Raw genomic sequence first — 15,352 nt, 5'->3', positions numbered from 1 at the left:
GGGCCCCGGGGAGCCCTGGTCGGCTCCAGACCGAGTGACGGCAGGGTGCCACGAGGTCTGGACAGGGCAGCTGTGAGATGCCTGGAGGAGGCAGGCCAAGAGGCACTCACGGGCCGGTCAGGTTCTATTCCCAGCTCCCCCCTGCCCCGCCCCATTTAGACAGAGAGCATTACACACAATTTTAAAACCGAGGCCCACAGTAAAGAGTGTGGGCCCTGAGCCGGATCCCTGAGTTCAAATCCTGGCTCCGTTACTGATAGCGACAGAATGAGGGGACAAAACAGGTGACTGAAGGGTGATTAAATAGTTAATCCCACTAGGGGGCTGTAAGTAGAAAGATATGGGAGACCCCTGTAAGTTAATGATTACCTGAGAAAGCAGTTTGCTTAACCACAAAACCAATCAGGCTTGTTTAGCAACAAAACCATGCCACAGGACATGCCCCAGAGCAGTTAAACAATGGCGGCATGAACCCCCCTCCTGCCCGGTGAGCTCAGTGAGCTGATGATCTCGGACATGCTCTCTGCACACATGAAAAACAGCAATCTGTGGACCTCGCTTGACCATGTAGGGACAAGAAGACTCCCCTGCTCCACCTGGAGGAGGAACCGATGATGAAAGCATGACGTCTGCTCCAGAAAGACAAAGAAGGTCTCCCCTCCTCATGTTTCCTTTGATTATAAAACTGCAGCCCCACTGAGTTCTTGGGGCGCAGCATCTCTCGCCCACCTGCGTGTAGGCCTCATAAGCGTCCTAGTCTAATAAGTCATTTCTTATCTCCCACTTTGCTCTCGCCAAATTCTTCGCTGCCCTGAGACATAAAGCAATAGGGTACCGGGCCTCTCCGGAGCCCCCCTGGAATGACACCAATCGGTTTCACGATCACAATAAGACCTGCTATGTGACTATGGGCAAGTAACTCAGCCTCTCTGGGCCTCGTTTGCCTAAGTTGTAAAGTGGAGCGATGGTGGGGCAACCCCTCCATAGCGTGGCTGCGAGTAGAGCCTGCTGATGTCAGCAGAGCTCCAGAGGCACTTTTCAGCGCTGAGAACTTTGGGAACATTCTCATTCGTCTTCATTGGAGCCAGGATCTGCTCCCATCATCCCCTTCATACGGGTAAGGAAGCCACAGACGGAAGGGCTGGTGTCAGTCCGCTTTGTAGACAAGGCCCTGCAGAGGCGCTGTGATGAAGTTGCCCTCTCCTAACACAGCTTCACCCTCCCTGGAGGACGGAGAAACAGACCCTGCTCAGAGAGAAAGAGAAACAGAAGCAGAGAGACAAGAAGTCAGAGAGAGAAACTGCCGAGACAGAGGGAAGGTTCTAGACCCCGACTGAGGTGGGGGCAGAGTTAAGGGGAATGTGGCCCCCCGATTCTCCCCAGGGACCCCTTGTGTGTTGGGGGGAGAGGTTGCAGGTCCCTCGGGGCGCCCCAAGGTGGCCAGGAGAGTGGCCTTGAGCAGAAGCCTAGAGCAGGCACACAGCGCTGACCACTGTCCCCGAGGTGCCCTGTGAGCGTGGGGCCCCAACAGTGGCCAGGCAGGGCAGCCAGAAGGGAGCCCAGAGGTGCCCATTCTCTGAGGCCTCCCCAGAGCTGCAGTCACTTAAGCCCCTCAGCTCCAGCCCACTGCCCCTTCCCAAAGCGGGAAACTGAGGTAAGGCAAGTGAAAAACCAGGAGTCCTGGGTTTTGAAAGGGGAAGGTTGGGAATCCAGAGTCTTGGCTCTAGATCTCTGCCCCAGCCTCTCGGAGCCACCCAAGGCACCTCCTACCCATAGAGGGTGATGTTCCAGGTGGGCTTCCTGGAAGAGGTGACAGCAGGCTGGAGTTGAAGGAGCAGGGCTAGAGTGGGGGGGCGGGGACAAGGGTACAGGCATCGTTCTCAGGCACCCCCTGAGCAGAGATGGCCCGGACTGGGGAGGGGACGGTGTGATTCCCAGGAGACCCTGGTCTCCAGACCCCTGGCTGAGCGTCTCCCAGCTCCAGGGGGAGGAGGATGACAGGGGACTCGGCATGAGGCCAGAGCAGCAGCCACAGCCAGAACATAAACCTGTCAAGGCTTCTGGCGCCACCGCCTCCCGGCTCCAGCTCGCGACAGGCCCTGGCTGGGCTGACAGGAACCAGGAGCCCTGGAGCCACAGTGGGTGGGGGGTTTTGGGGGGGGCTGTGGGGGAGACAGGACGTGGAGGCAGCTCCCGGTTCTCAGCCTGACTCCTGCCCAGGGGGCTCCAGCCCACCCTTCACACCTGCTCAGAGGGCGCCCCTCCACCGCCGCAGACACCAACTTCTCTGCTTTCATGGCATCGCAGCTTCTGGTCCTCTGTGGGTGTTTGCAGTTCAAGCTCCAACTGCTTGCCACAGGGCAGGCTGATAAATCGAGAGGAAGAATTGTTGGGGCACTGAATAGCGACTTTATTCAGAAAGCTGGCAGACGGAGAAGATGGGAGACTAGTGTCGCAGGGAACCGTCTTCCCCATGTCAGAATTCAGGCTTCTCATACTAAGAGGGGAAGGGGAAAGTCCCGGTTCCGGCCAGACTCCAGAGGGGATGTGTTCATTTCTTCCTCCCCTGCTGCCATTCACAGGTGGGCCTGGTCAGGCTCTGTCCTGTGAGCTAATCTAAGGTGTTTTAGCTTAACACTCGTTACCTGGGTGGCAGGATTCCCAGAGGTGGTTCATTGTGTATAATACAAGCTTACAGGTGGGATTTCATTTGGTGGTCCAGTGGCTAAAATTCTGCACTCCTAACGCAGGGGGCCTGGTATTTGATTCCTGGTCATGGAACTAGAGCCCTAACTAAAGATCCCACGGGCAGCAACTAAGACTCAGCATAAGTAAATAAATATTAAAAAAAAAAAAAAAAACCTTATGGACAATAGTGATTAACTTGTAACAGAATATGAAGGTCCTTCCCTCTTACCTGGGCACTTGGGACCCTGGCCTCTGGGTGCCCTCAACTCACCAGGGTACCCCCTGCCCTAGCCGCCCCCAGCAGGACCCCCACTGTCCCTCCCAGCATCTCTGCTTCTGCTCAGTCTGGTACCTTCTGTGTGATTGACCGCTCCCTCCCCTGCTGGACTCTACCCATGTCTCTCTGGACTGTGCCTGAGTGAGGGGCCGCCAGGCTGACAGTGCGCCCATTACTGGGGGACCAGGCCTCCCAGCTCCTTGGGGCAGAGGCCTCTGTCTGTTCCCTGATGACTCACAGTGGCAGCCGCCTGCAGAATAAACGCGGACTCCTTTTCTTACAGTAAAACGCACACATCTTAAGTGAACAGCTTGATGGAGTTTTACACATGCGTACACCTGGGTAGGGCTTCCCTGGTGGCTCAGTGGTTAAGAATCCACCTGCCAATGCAGGAGACCTGGGTTCAGTCCCTGGGTCGGGAAGATCCCTTGGAGGAGGGCATGGCAACCCACTCCAGTATTCTTGCCTGGAGAATCCCATAGACAGGGGAGCGTGTCGGGCTACAGTCCATGGGGTCACAAAGAGTCAGACACGACAGAGCGACTAAACGACAACAACCACATCTGGGTCATTCAGATGGAGAGCTAGGTCACTTGCACCCCCAGCAAGCTTGCTCTTGCCCCAGTCCGGGGACAACCTCTACCCCAAGTCAATCACCCGCTGTTATTCTTGCCTGCTTCTCATCTCCCTACGGAGAGGATCACATAGCGTGGATTCCTCTGCCTCAGGCTTCTCTTGATCAGTGTGATAACATCCAGGACAGTCACCCAGGGGGCTGCCTGGGTCGACCATCCATGCTCTTGTCATAGATGAATAGCCTTCCACGGTGGGGACGGAGCCCCCACAATGCCCTTCGCCCGTGGACAGACATCTGTCCTCTGTACTGTGTCCAGTTTGGATCTGTTATGAACAAGACTGCTGTGAGTGTTCTCAGACCTGACTTCTGTTGGAGGAGGGCGCATGTTTCTCTCTACAGAGGAAATACCATCAGCAGAACTGCTGGGTCTTAGGGGAGACATCAGAACTCTAGGTCCCAGCCTGGTCAGTCCTGACCGTCCCTTTGCAGGCATGTCGCACCTGTCCCCACCCTCTCCCCAGTGGACACACTGGGTGACTCCCCTTCCTCCTTCCAGCAGCCCAGTGGCTGAAACTCTTGACTCTTCGGTCTTATTTGGGAGAGCTGGACAGCTGTCCTGACCTCACTGCCCCCACCCCCGTGGGCCCAGGGGCCCCTCTCACAGCAGAAGGGCCCACAGGGTTGGTCAGCAAGCCGAGAGCCCTTTCCCCCATGAGAGCACAGAACTTTCTTCCTGCACCGGGAGCGCTTCCCATGGCACTCTGGGACCATCTACTTGGGGTGTGTCCCTCTGTCTTGGCCACTTTGTTTCCATAGGACGGGCTGTGGCCAAGCTGTTCCCGTCCCCGGAGCCCAGCACACAGCCGGGGGAGGATGACGGCAGGCAAGGATGCATGGAAAGGTGGGATGAGAGAGGGCAGCCTGAGATGAACGTCCCCACCCTGGGCACTGAGCCTGGAGATTTAGGCTTAAGGTCCAGTCTGCCTGCAGCTTTTAACTTCTGGGGGCCCTGCTGCAGCCTTGGCGTCCCTCTGGGGTCCAGGCAGGATTGAGAACCTGCCCTTCCCTTCATCCCCGCCAACTAAGACTTAGACTCAAGGCAGGCCAGCTGGGGACAACCACAGCCACATCGGCCAGCCTCCCCAGGCCCCAGGGGTCCACGTCCCGAACAGCTCAGGCTGGACCACGTCCACGGCGGGAAGAGAAGGGGTCTCCTGCCCTGTCGAGGCCCTTCTCTAACATTCTCAGAGACTCCTCAGGGGGCTGGTGGCTGGACCAGGGGAGGTGGGTAAGCTGTGGTCAGGCTCTGTGAGCAGAGGCGCCATTGCCCACCCCGCCCTTGGCCCTGAGCCCAAACCCAGGTTCCTCTCTTCCCAGAACTTCATCCCCCTGAGTCACTGGTGTTACGTGCTTTGGCCTCATTAACCTCCTGAACCTTCCAGAAAGGAGTGGAAACATCCTCCCACTGAGGAAGCTGGGGGTGGGAGTGAGAGAAGGGCAGGGGACCACCCTGGCTGCAGCCCAGATCAGAGGCAGGGACCGGGGCGGGGCTGGGCACCCCTGCCTCCCCACCAAGGGCCCTGTGGCCCCCTCCCTTCCCCTCCAGCAGAGTTCTAAGACCCCTCCGGGTCCCATGGCCAGCTGGTGGCACTTACCACACTCCTGTCTATTCATCTGTAAAATGATGCTAATCGTGGGATTGCCCCAAGGATGTGAGGTTCACATTCGTGAATTGTTCAGTCCAGTTCCTGGTGCCTAGTAGGTGCCAGACAAGGATCCTTGGCATCGCTGTGCCCTCTGCATGTGGCCCTCGCTGGGTTGGGCTGGAGTGACTGGGTGGGGTGGAGGGATTGAGGAGGGAGCGGTCTGAGTCTCCTGGTCTCCGTTTCTGCTGCCCTCGGTCTCTCTCAGCCTCTATCCTACCAGGGGTGCATGGAGAGGCAGTTTGAGGGCAGCCAGGAGATATTCTTGGAGTCCTTGAGGTTCAGCGTGGACAATGAAGTTGCCATGGAAGGAAGTCACAGGCGGCCACAAGAAGGTGACATTTGAGGTGGGCCTGAAGGACCAGGGGATGTTGGCTCCAGGTAGAGGGACAGAGAGGTGGAACAGCAGCAGGAGAGTGAAGGAACAGCATTTGTGTGCCCTCGAGCTGCCAGAATGACAAGGAACCTCGGGGCCGACTCTGGGCACCCAGCAGGCAACACCGTGTCCCCAGCAGCTCTGCAGAAGTCCCCAGGGCCACCGGGGGGCAGCCTGCATCTCAGGCTGGGGCCAATCAGGGGGTCTCAGGAGGACCATGCCCTCAGCCTGGACTACCTTCCCAGGAGGGACCTCCCAACAGGACCCTTAAGAGACCTCCTCTCTCAGGTCACACCCTCGCATCTTGGTGCCCCAGGTGGAAACGTCCCCGGGGAGCTTAGGCTGACGGAGGTCTTCAGACCCTTCCGTGTGAACCAGCATTCCCAGTGGAGCCCCTGATCCATGCCAAAGAGGGGGAGTGCCAAAGCACACTTGTGGGGAAAAGGGGGCACAACAGTTCAGTGGGGCCACCTGGGCTCCTGCTGCAGGGGAGAGCTGCGTGTCTGGAGAGGAGCCAGGGTGCGGAGATGGGGGGCTGGGAGGTTGCAAAGGGCGTCCGGGGAGGGCCCCTGGGGCACCCCGCATACCTGCCGGTTGGAGTGATGGGCCGTGAACTGTCCCCACCCCTGACACAGCTTGTCTTTCTCACTCTTCTTTTGGCTTCAATTTTGCCCTTTTCCCCTACTGAGCCCAGACCTGGAACAGAAGCCCATTTTCTGATTTTATCTTCTGTTTATTGGGAAATGGTCGTGCCCATCTCTGGGCCAGCTCAGACGGCTTCCCCCCAGGAAGTGAGGGAGTTCCCATGGCTTATCAGAGTTAAAAATAGAGACAAGTGATGCAGTGAGAGGCAGAGAAAGGTAAGAGTGGGGGATACAGGGAGAGAGACAGAAAAACGGGGACAGAAGGGCAGGGATACAGCAGGTCCTCTGCCCTCATGTTCGTCCGTCCATCAGGCTGACGTCAGAGGCCCTGGGCCCCACTGAGTGTCGCTTCATGGCTCAAGGCCATTGTCCCTGAGTCTGTGTTCCCCAGGTTTGTGCACCTGAGAGCTGGAGCGCTGAGTGGGCTGACTCGGTCATTGTCACCCCACTGCCCCTGCTCCCGGAAACAGTGTCGGCGCCTCCGTCCCATGACAGCCTCCTTGTCGTCCCTGTGGAAGTCGAGCCCCTGCTGATGCAGGACTGGCCTTGAGGGCCGGGACTGGAGCTGGTGACTGCCTGCTGAGTGTAGGAGGGAATGAATGAGTGAATGAGTGAACAAGGAGGGACTGAGTGACCCGAGGACCTTACCGCTCATCTCTTCCGTCCTTTACATGCACGAGAGAACTGAGGGGGGTCAGACAGGGCACCAGGGCTGGGGCTGGGGCAGGACACTCCTCGGAGTGCCACGCAGGGCTCTCCCTGAGGGCAGGTCTCACAACACGGCTCTGGGGCTCACGCTCCCTCTCTGCTCTGTCAGGATCCCAGTCGGCAGCTCTATGGGCCAGCCACCCTGGCTCACGAGGCCTTCCCCTCCAGCCCAGTCCTGGACTCCCAGGCCCCAGAAGAGCCCAGGAAAGCCAGCCCAGGCACGGCTGAGGTTCCAGTGAGAGCCTGGGGTGGGGTTCAGGGTGTGTAGGGGGACACCCTACCCACACTGTGCTGGGCTCTCAACCACCCACATCTGGGCTCTGGGCTCAGGAGCTGGCTGAGACTTCGTGGCCGGGCTGTGCCTATCACAGAAAGTGGTGCCTGTCCCTCGTTGGGGCCTATGGTCCAGGACAGCGGTTGATCGGGGTCTTCTCCAGAACTCGACTTGGGGGCTGGAGGCCCAGGGAACCACGAGGGGGTTGGGGGCCGGGGCACAGCTCTAGGTTTGGCTGTGGGGTAACGTGGTGGCCTGAGGTCCTCTGGGACATCCATCTGGTCAGAGGCAGCCAGGACCCCTGACCTTCCCGACTTAGGGGTCTGTCAGTTCCTGCAGATACCTGTCTGCACGCCCCTCGCCCTGGCCTCAGGCAGCCCTCCATCTAGGATAGGACTTTGTGGCCCCTTTCTCCAGTCTGGAGACCAAAGGTGGGGACGGGTCTGATTCCACAGGATTGGCACAAAGTCGGTCTGTGCCACTTGGTGATGTTGTGATATAATAAGAACTGTATACTTGGTCTTTGTCCTGGCTCCTGGGACAGAGCTCTTAAAACTTTGGAATTTTCTGAGTGCCGGGGTGAGAGGAGCATATTTTGTTATGCATAAGTAGCCCCTGTCAACCATCCCTCAGTTTATGCTAATGAGGTGACTCTGGGTGGGCCCCTAGAGTGCTTTAATTTTTTTTTTTTTTTATCTTGGAGCTTGCAGGATCTTAGTTCTTAGACCGGGCATCCAACCCGCACCCTCAGCTGTGAAATCACAGCGCCCTAACCACTGGGTTTCCTTGGTGGCTCAGACTGGAAAGAATTCGCCTGCAATGTGGGAGACCTGGGTTCGATCCCTGGGTTGGAAAGATCCCCTGGAGGAGGGCATGGCACCCCACTCCAGTATTCTTGCCTGGAGAATCCCATGGACAGAGGAGCCTGGCGGGCTGCAGTGCATGGGGTCACAGAGAGTCGGACACGACTGAGCGCGCACAGGCACTGGAGCACCAGGGCAGCCCCTCTAGAGGGCTTTAGGATGGAAGCAACCGTGTGACCAAAGGCCTGGGAGTCTCGGCCCTACTCCCCATCGACCACAGCGTCCAGACCCCCCTGCCCTCCAGCCGCATGATCAGAAGGCCAGAGGGGGAAGACCAGAGTATTTAACCCCTCTACCTACAGCCCCCTGTCCCTGCCGGGCAGACCCTTCCCGTGGCTTCTGCTCACTGGCCCTGGAAACCCCACCAGTCCTTCAGGGACAGGAGTGTTTATGGCCCCGTCGGTGCCCTGGGTCCCCTGGATCTGCTGCCCACACCCTTGTAAATGCTCGCATTTGCCCCATTAGACAGTGTGCCATCTGTTTCCTGCAGTGCCCGACCCATGCCGGGTGCTGGTGGAGAGCAGGGCCTCACAGTTACCCAGCTCAACCCTGGCTTTTACATGAGGGGGAAACTGAGGCCCACAGAGGGCAAGTGATCCGTCCAGGGTCACCCAGCCCCAGGGTCGGGGCTCATGGCTGCTCTGGAAAGGCCAAGGCTTTGCTCTGCAGAGGCTGGAATTCCGTGTGCCCCTCCCCTCCCAGCCCCGCCCAGGCTGGTCACGTGAGCATTTCCTCCCCACCAGGAGCCGGATGTGTCTGCAGAGGCTTAATAAACCCATTAGGGCTGTTTGCACCACCCGGACACACACCTGGGCACCCAGCCAGCGCCCTCTTCCCTGCCCGGTGCCCCGTAGCAAGGGGCGTCTCCTGGCCTCCTCGCTGTCCCTCACCCCACCCTCCAGCTGTCCCCACCCTGCCCACCCAGCAGTCACTGTGGCTTCCAGGCCTTTGTACGCTCGGTTGCTCCTGCCTGGGTCCCTTTCTTGGGGTCACCTGGCACAGTGTGGCCCCTTCTCCAGGAAGCCCTCTCCTCTGGCTCCCAGACCTCTGCGTTCCCTCCACCTCTTGTGCTGGCTGGTTGCCCTCTCCTGTTGAAGGAGGAAACAGACAGAACAGGCTCCATCTTGAAAGCAGGACTCCATCTTGGGCCGGACTGTGGACTTTGAGCTCTACGCCCAGTATCTATGGAAATGACATACCAACTGGAAAACCAGGCCCCCTGGATGGAAGAGCCCCAGGGCTTGTACCTAGACTCTCTGTTGCCTAAAAGAATACCCTAATTATCTGTGTAACTGAATAGAATCATAAATTCTATTATGCTTACTGGGGTATGCTGCTGCTGCTGCTGCTGCTAAGTCGAGTCAGTTGTGTCCGACTCTGTGCAACCCCATAGACAACAGCCCACCAGGCTCCCCCGTCCCTGGGATTCTCCAGGCAAGAACACTGGAGTAGGTTGCCATTTCCTTCTCCAATGCATGAAAGTGGAAAGTGAAAGTGAAGTTGCTCAGTTGTGTCCGACTCTTAGCGACCCCATGGACTGCAGCCTACCAGGCTCCTCCATCCATGGGATTTCCCAGGCAAGAGTACTGGAGTTGGGTGCCATTGCCTCTCCAACTGGGGTATGACCACAGGCCTATTGATAATTGTCCCCTGTTAACTACCTAGGCTTAAGGCATATGAATCAGGGTTAACTTTGATTGTATCTTTCTTTTCCTTTGTTCAGACTAGTTTCAGGGAATTTGGGGAGGTGGGTTTGGGCACGTACACTTAGGGTATATAAAGTTTTCACAAAAACTGGTTGGGGTCCTTGGCTAAGAGGAGACTTTGCCTTGGGCCCACCGGTGTAATAACCTGCACTCCACTATCTGCATTGTCCTTCTGAGTGAGTTTGTTTCCCAGAAAGCATGGCTACAGCATTTGGTGCATGGGCTGGGAAACTCCTCACTTTGAGAAGACAAGTCCCATTTGGGACTACTCCGAGGCCTTGCGGCTCGAATCTTCTAGAGGGGGGAAGGTGCCTCACCCTTCTGGAAGGATTCTGCTTCTCAACTCCTGGACCTTTCATGTTAGCAGGTAGTGGATGGCAGCAGGGGAACTGAGCGCTCAGGTGAGGAGGAACCCACTCGGTAGGGTGGAAGAGGGGGCCTGACCACCCCCCTGGGAGGGATTAGAAGGGGCACAGACCCACAGGAGCCTGGAATAGGCAGGTGGCAGCGATTGCTTGGTACACAGGTTGATGAGCGTGTTAGGGCTTAGGAAGGAAATTTGTGAAGGTCATTTAGGAGGTGGTGTCTGCGCCGTCTTGGGGAAAATTATTACCAAGCAATTGCCAGGGCATTTTTAGGAGAAGAAACTTGGTTTTTGTGTGCTCGTATTCTGCCCTCCCCAAGGAGGTGTCCCATCTGCTATGAAATTCTCGACCCCCTCGGAATTGTCAGGCTAGAAGGAGGGGGATATATAAGTGAGTACGAATTGGCTTTTCCAGAGACGGCCTCGGACATGGGATATTTAACCCATCTGTATTTTCATCCACACCTGATCAAGCCCACCAAGGCAGAATGGACTTTAAAAGTTAAGGGAGAAACAATCTTGGATCACGTGGTGCTCTGGTTTAGCTGTGCTGACCAGCAGGTGAAGACACGCCGATCCCCCTTCTCCCTCTGGAATCTGGCAGGTAAGGCTCTTCTCACCCCAGTTAGGAAGGAGGCAGAATGGCAATTTAAGTGTCACTGAGTGGAAATATCAGAAGTACATAGGGTACCGAGAACTTTGTAGACAGAACAAAAAGGAAAAGTAGAAGATCTGAGAAGGTAAGCAAGATGAGGGGAAGTGATTCTAAGGCAAGCGTATTGGAGTGCATGATTAAACATTTTAACAAGGGATTAGGAGGAGACTCTGGGGTGAAGATGAAGCCTAACTGCCTCCACATACTCTGTGAGGTCGAATGGCCCCCTATGGGAGTAGGATGGCCACCAGAGAACACCATGAACTCAAAAATAGTGGAAGCAGTCTATACAGTAGTCACAGGAGAGCCAGGACACCCGGATCAACATCCATATACTGACTCATGGCTAGGGTTAGCTCAACACCCTCCTATTTGGACAAGGTTCTGTATCCAGAAGGGAAAGGGAAAAATATTAATGGCACAAAAATTGACTGATGATAAAAAAGGAAATTCTACAGGATTTGGACGGGGATGACCTGACCCCTCCCCCATACTGGATAATGACGCGCCTGCCTCCCAGTGCTCTGCCAGGACCTGAGGCTGCCTTGATGCCCAATCCAGGACCAGGGGAAGTTCCTGCCCTGCTCTTCCACCAGCTCTCCCGGAGTTCGTAGAGCTGCCACCTTGGCAGGCTCCGATCCCATCGATGGAGACCTCTGGTCAGTGCCCCCAGAATTCTACCTCAGCTGGACCTCCTAGACTGTATCCACCTCTCCCAGTGAGTACTGATGGGAAGGGGGAAGAAAACACAGCCATTAGACAGAGGCTGCACTCCGCCAAGGAACAAGGGGAAAGAACCCCACTACAGATGCCCCTCAGAGAGTACAACAGCCTCCAGTTCAGGACGCATGGGGCACTACCGTCCACCCCCTGTAGCCTATTATTATCAACCATTTTCCTCTACGGATATATTAAACTGACAGAGACACGCTCCACCATACTCGGGGGAGCCACAAGCCACGATTAGGCTAATGGAGACTATTTTTCAAACCCACCGCCCTACATAGGATGACATAATCCAACTACTAGGCTCCCTTTTCAGCACTGAGGACAGACACAGGATCCTAACTGAGGCCAGAAAATGGTTAAGAGAAGTGGCACCTGAGGGTACTGCAAGCCCGCAGCGGTGGGCAGAACGAGCCACCCTGAGGAGAGGCCCGACTGGGACTGTAACACAGAGGAGGGAGGGCCACCTGGGAGATAGCAGGTGGCCATTTTACAAGGTCTCAAATCAGGGGCCCGAAAAGCTATGAGTATCACAAAACCCTCCGAAGTGATTCAAAGGGAAAGCAAATCACCCTCTGAGTTCTGCGAAGGACTGTGCGAGGCCTATAGACTTTATACGCCAATAGACCCAGCCCCCGGAGAAGGTAATGGCACCCCACTCCAGTACTCTTGCCTGGAAAATCCCATGGATGGAGGAGCCTGGTGGGCTGCAGTCCATGAGGTCACTAAGAGTTGGACACGACTGAGCGACTTCATTTTCACTTTTCACTTTCATGCATTGGAGAAGGAAATGGCAACCCACTCCAGTGTTCTTGCCTGGAGAATCCCAGGGATGGGGGGGCCTGGTGGGCTGCCGTCTATGGGGTCGCACAGAGTCAGACACGACTGAAGTGACCTAGCAGCAGCAGCAGCAGCAGACCCAGCCAGAGGCTGCTGGGTCTGCAGCCTTTGTGTCTCTAGCCTACCCTGAAAATGTCAGATGGGGGGACACCAAGTGACTCATGAGTTTTTATACATCCCCGAATGCCTAGTAGCTTTGTTAGGAAGAGACTTGCTGTCTAAATTGGGGGCACAAGCGGCCTTTCCCCCAACGAAAGACCCCACTGTTCGAGTGGGCTCAACCACCTCTTTACTCTTCCTCTCAATAACCCCTCAAGATGAATGGAGGTTGCCAGATCTCCGGGAAGGGAAACCAGACGGGCTAAACAGTCAAGAGAGAGAGTTAACTCAAATTCCCTGAGGTCTGGATGGAAAACAACCCCCCACCCCCACCCCGCCCAGGCTTGCAAAACAAGTCCCCCAGGTAATAGAACTCAGACCCGGAACAATTATGTCAGCATCCGCCTTGGGCCTGCAAGACCTTGCTAAGCCGTTGACCTTGCTAAGAGTAACCTTGTAGTCACTCTTTACGTGACTGAAAAGGGCAAGGTGGCTACGGGAGTGTTGTCCCAGACTATGGGGACATGGGACAGACCAGTGACTTATCTCTAATCAGCTGGACAGTGTTGCCACTGGGTGGCTGGGAGGCTTACGGGCAGTTGCTACAGTTGCCTTACTGGTCCGGGGGGCAGCCAAGCTGACTTTGGGCCAAGATTCCTTCGTAAAAGTCCCGCAAGAGGTCAACACTCTCCTGTGAGGGGACCCCCATAAATGGCTGTCGACATCCCGGATTACCCAATACCAGGGACTGTCATGTGAGAACCCCCGTGTTACTACTGAGCCTTGTCAGGCCCTGAATCCGGCCACTCACCTTCCTGTGGGAGAAGGTGGGCCCTCACACGATTGCAAGGAAATACGCCGGCAGGCCTGACTTGAGAGACCAGCCAATCCCGCACCCAGACTGGGTCCTGTACACCAAGGGCACCAGCCTGGTGAGACAAGGACTGACTGTCGGGATTTGCAGTCGTCATGGAAGAAACCATCGTTGAGGCTCGCTCTCTGCCATCACACTGGTCCGCTCAATGGGCCGAACTACATGCTCTAATCCAGGCCCTCCAGCTGTCAAAAGGTAAGAAGACAAACATTTACACAGACTCCAGGCATGCTTTTGCCACACTACAGGGCTCTGTATAAGGAGAGAGGCCTTTGACAGTGCATGAAAAAGATATTAAAAATAAGGAAGAAATTAAGACCCTATTAGATGCTGCCTGGGAACCAGAAAGGGTTGCAGTCATACACTGCTGAGGATGTCAAAAAGAGGATACCCCCCGGGCTCAGGGAACAGACTGGCAGATAAGACCGCTAAACGAGCAGCCGAGGGCTTGGGGGTGACGAGTGAAGCCCCTATTAAAGCTCTCATACGGCAGAGCTACCTGAGCTAACGCTAGACTCTCCAAATACACTGAAGCCCAAAACCAACTAGCCAAAGCAGAAGGGGCCATCCAGACTGAAAAGGGATGGTGGGAATTGCCAAGTGGCAAATTATGGGTACCGGAGGAGCTGGCACCCACTCTGGTAAGCCAAACACACCAAGCGACCCACCTAGGGAGGGTGGAAGAGCTAATTTGAAAATATTTCTCGGTTCCCCACCTCTCTTCCCTATGCAGGACAAAATCTCAGAACTGCACTGCCTGCTCACAGGTCAATGCTGCCTCTCGGCACAGACAGAAACCTCCAGGGATTCAGCTAAAAGGCATGCTGCCCTTTGAACACCTGGAAGTGGACTTCCCTGAAATGAAACCTCACCGACACCACCATTACCTGCTGGTCATATGTACGTTCTCAGGATGGGTAGAAGCTTTTCCTACCCCGACTGAAAGAGCATCAAAAGGAGCCCAGTGCCTGCTTAGGGAGATAGTTCCCAGATTTGGATTTCCTACCAGCATTGGATCAGACAATGGCCCGGCTTTCGTAGCTGATTTAGTATAACAAGTAAGCAAAACTTTAAACATCAAGTGGAAATTACATACAGCATATAGGCCCCAGAGTTCTGGGATGGTGGACGGAACCAGCCGGACACTTAAAGAGACACTCTCCAAGTGGATCTTAGAGACTGACGGTTCCTGGGTGGACTTGTTTCCAACGGCTCTGCTCAGACTCAGGATGACCCCACAGTCCCATGGCTCTTCTCCATACAAAATTGTGTATGGGAGGCCCCCTCCCATAATAAAACAGGTGTCAACAAATTTGCCTCAGGTAAGGGGAGATGAGATTTCACAGCAGATGGAACAACTGGGTAAGGTAATAAATCAGGTAACTAAGTTTGTACAAGTAAGGGTGCATTCCCCCTTGGGGAACAGATTCACGAATTTGTGCCTGGTGATCAGGTGTGGGTCAAGGACTGGAAACACGACTCCTTGGCCCTGCACTGGAAGGGTCCATATACTGTCGTTCTAAGCAGCCCTACTGCAGTTAAAGCTGCAGGCGTCACTCCCTGGATCCTCCACATGAGGGTGAAGAGAGCATACCACGAGACCCAGAGGACACCGAGCGGACTACACAACAGGACCCCACTGATCCCCGTGAAACCAAGATCATCTCAAAGAAGAAACAGAGGTGAACTCTACAATCAACTGCTGCTACAAGGATTTGCCAGTATCATCTTGAGACTATCTTGAGACTAACCCTTTCAGTACAGAGAGGGACCTGAGCTATAATTAACGTTGAATGTTGTGTATATATTCCTGATTTATCTGGCTATATGTCAGCCACCCTAGATGACATGAAAGGTCAGGTAAAAGTTATGTCTGATGACAATCTTCCTTTTTGGACTTCGGTCCTATCTTGGGTGAAGAGTGATGGGTGGAAAACTATATTTACCATTGTTATAGTTGCCTTGATAGTTCTGCTTT

Source organism: Bos taurus, chromosome 25 (genome assembly GCF_002263795.3).
Source record: "Bos taurus isolate L1 Dominette 01449 registration number 42190680 breed Hereford chromosome 25, ARS-UCD2.0, whole genome shotgun sequence".
Lineage (NCBI taxonomy): Eukaryota > Metazoa > Chordata > Mammalia > Artiodactyla > Bovidae > Bos > Bos taurus.
This window is presented reverse-complemented; position numbering follows the sequence as displayed.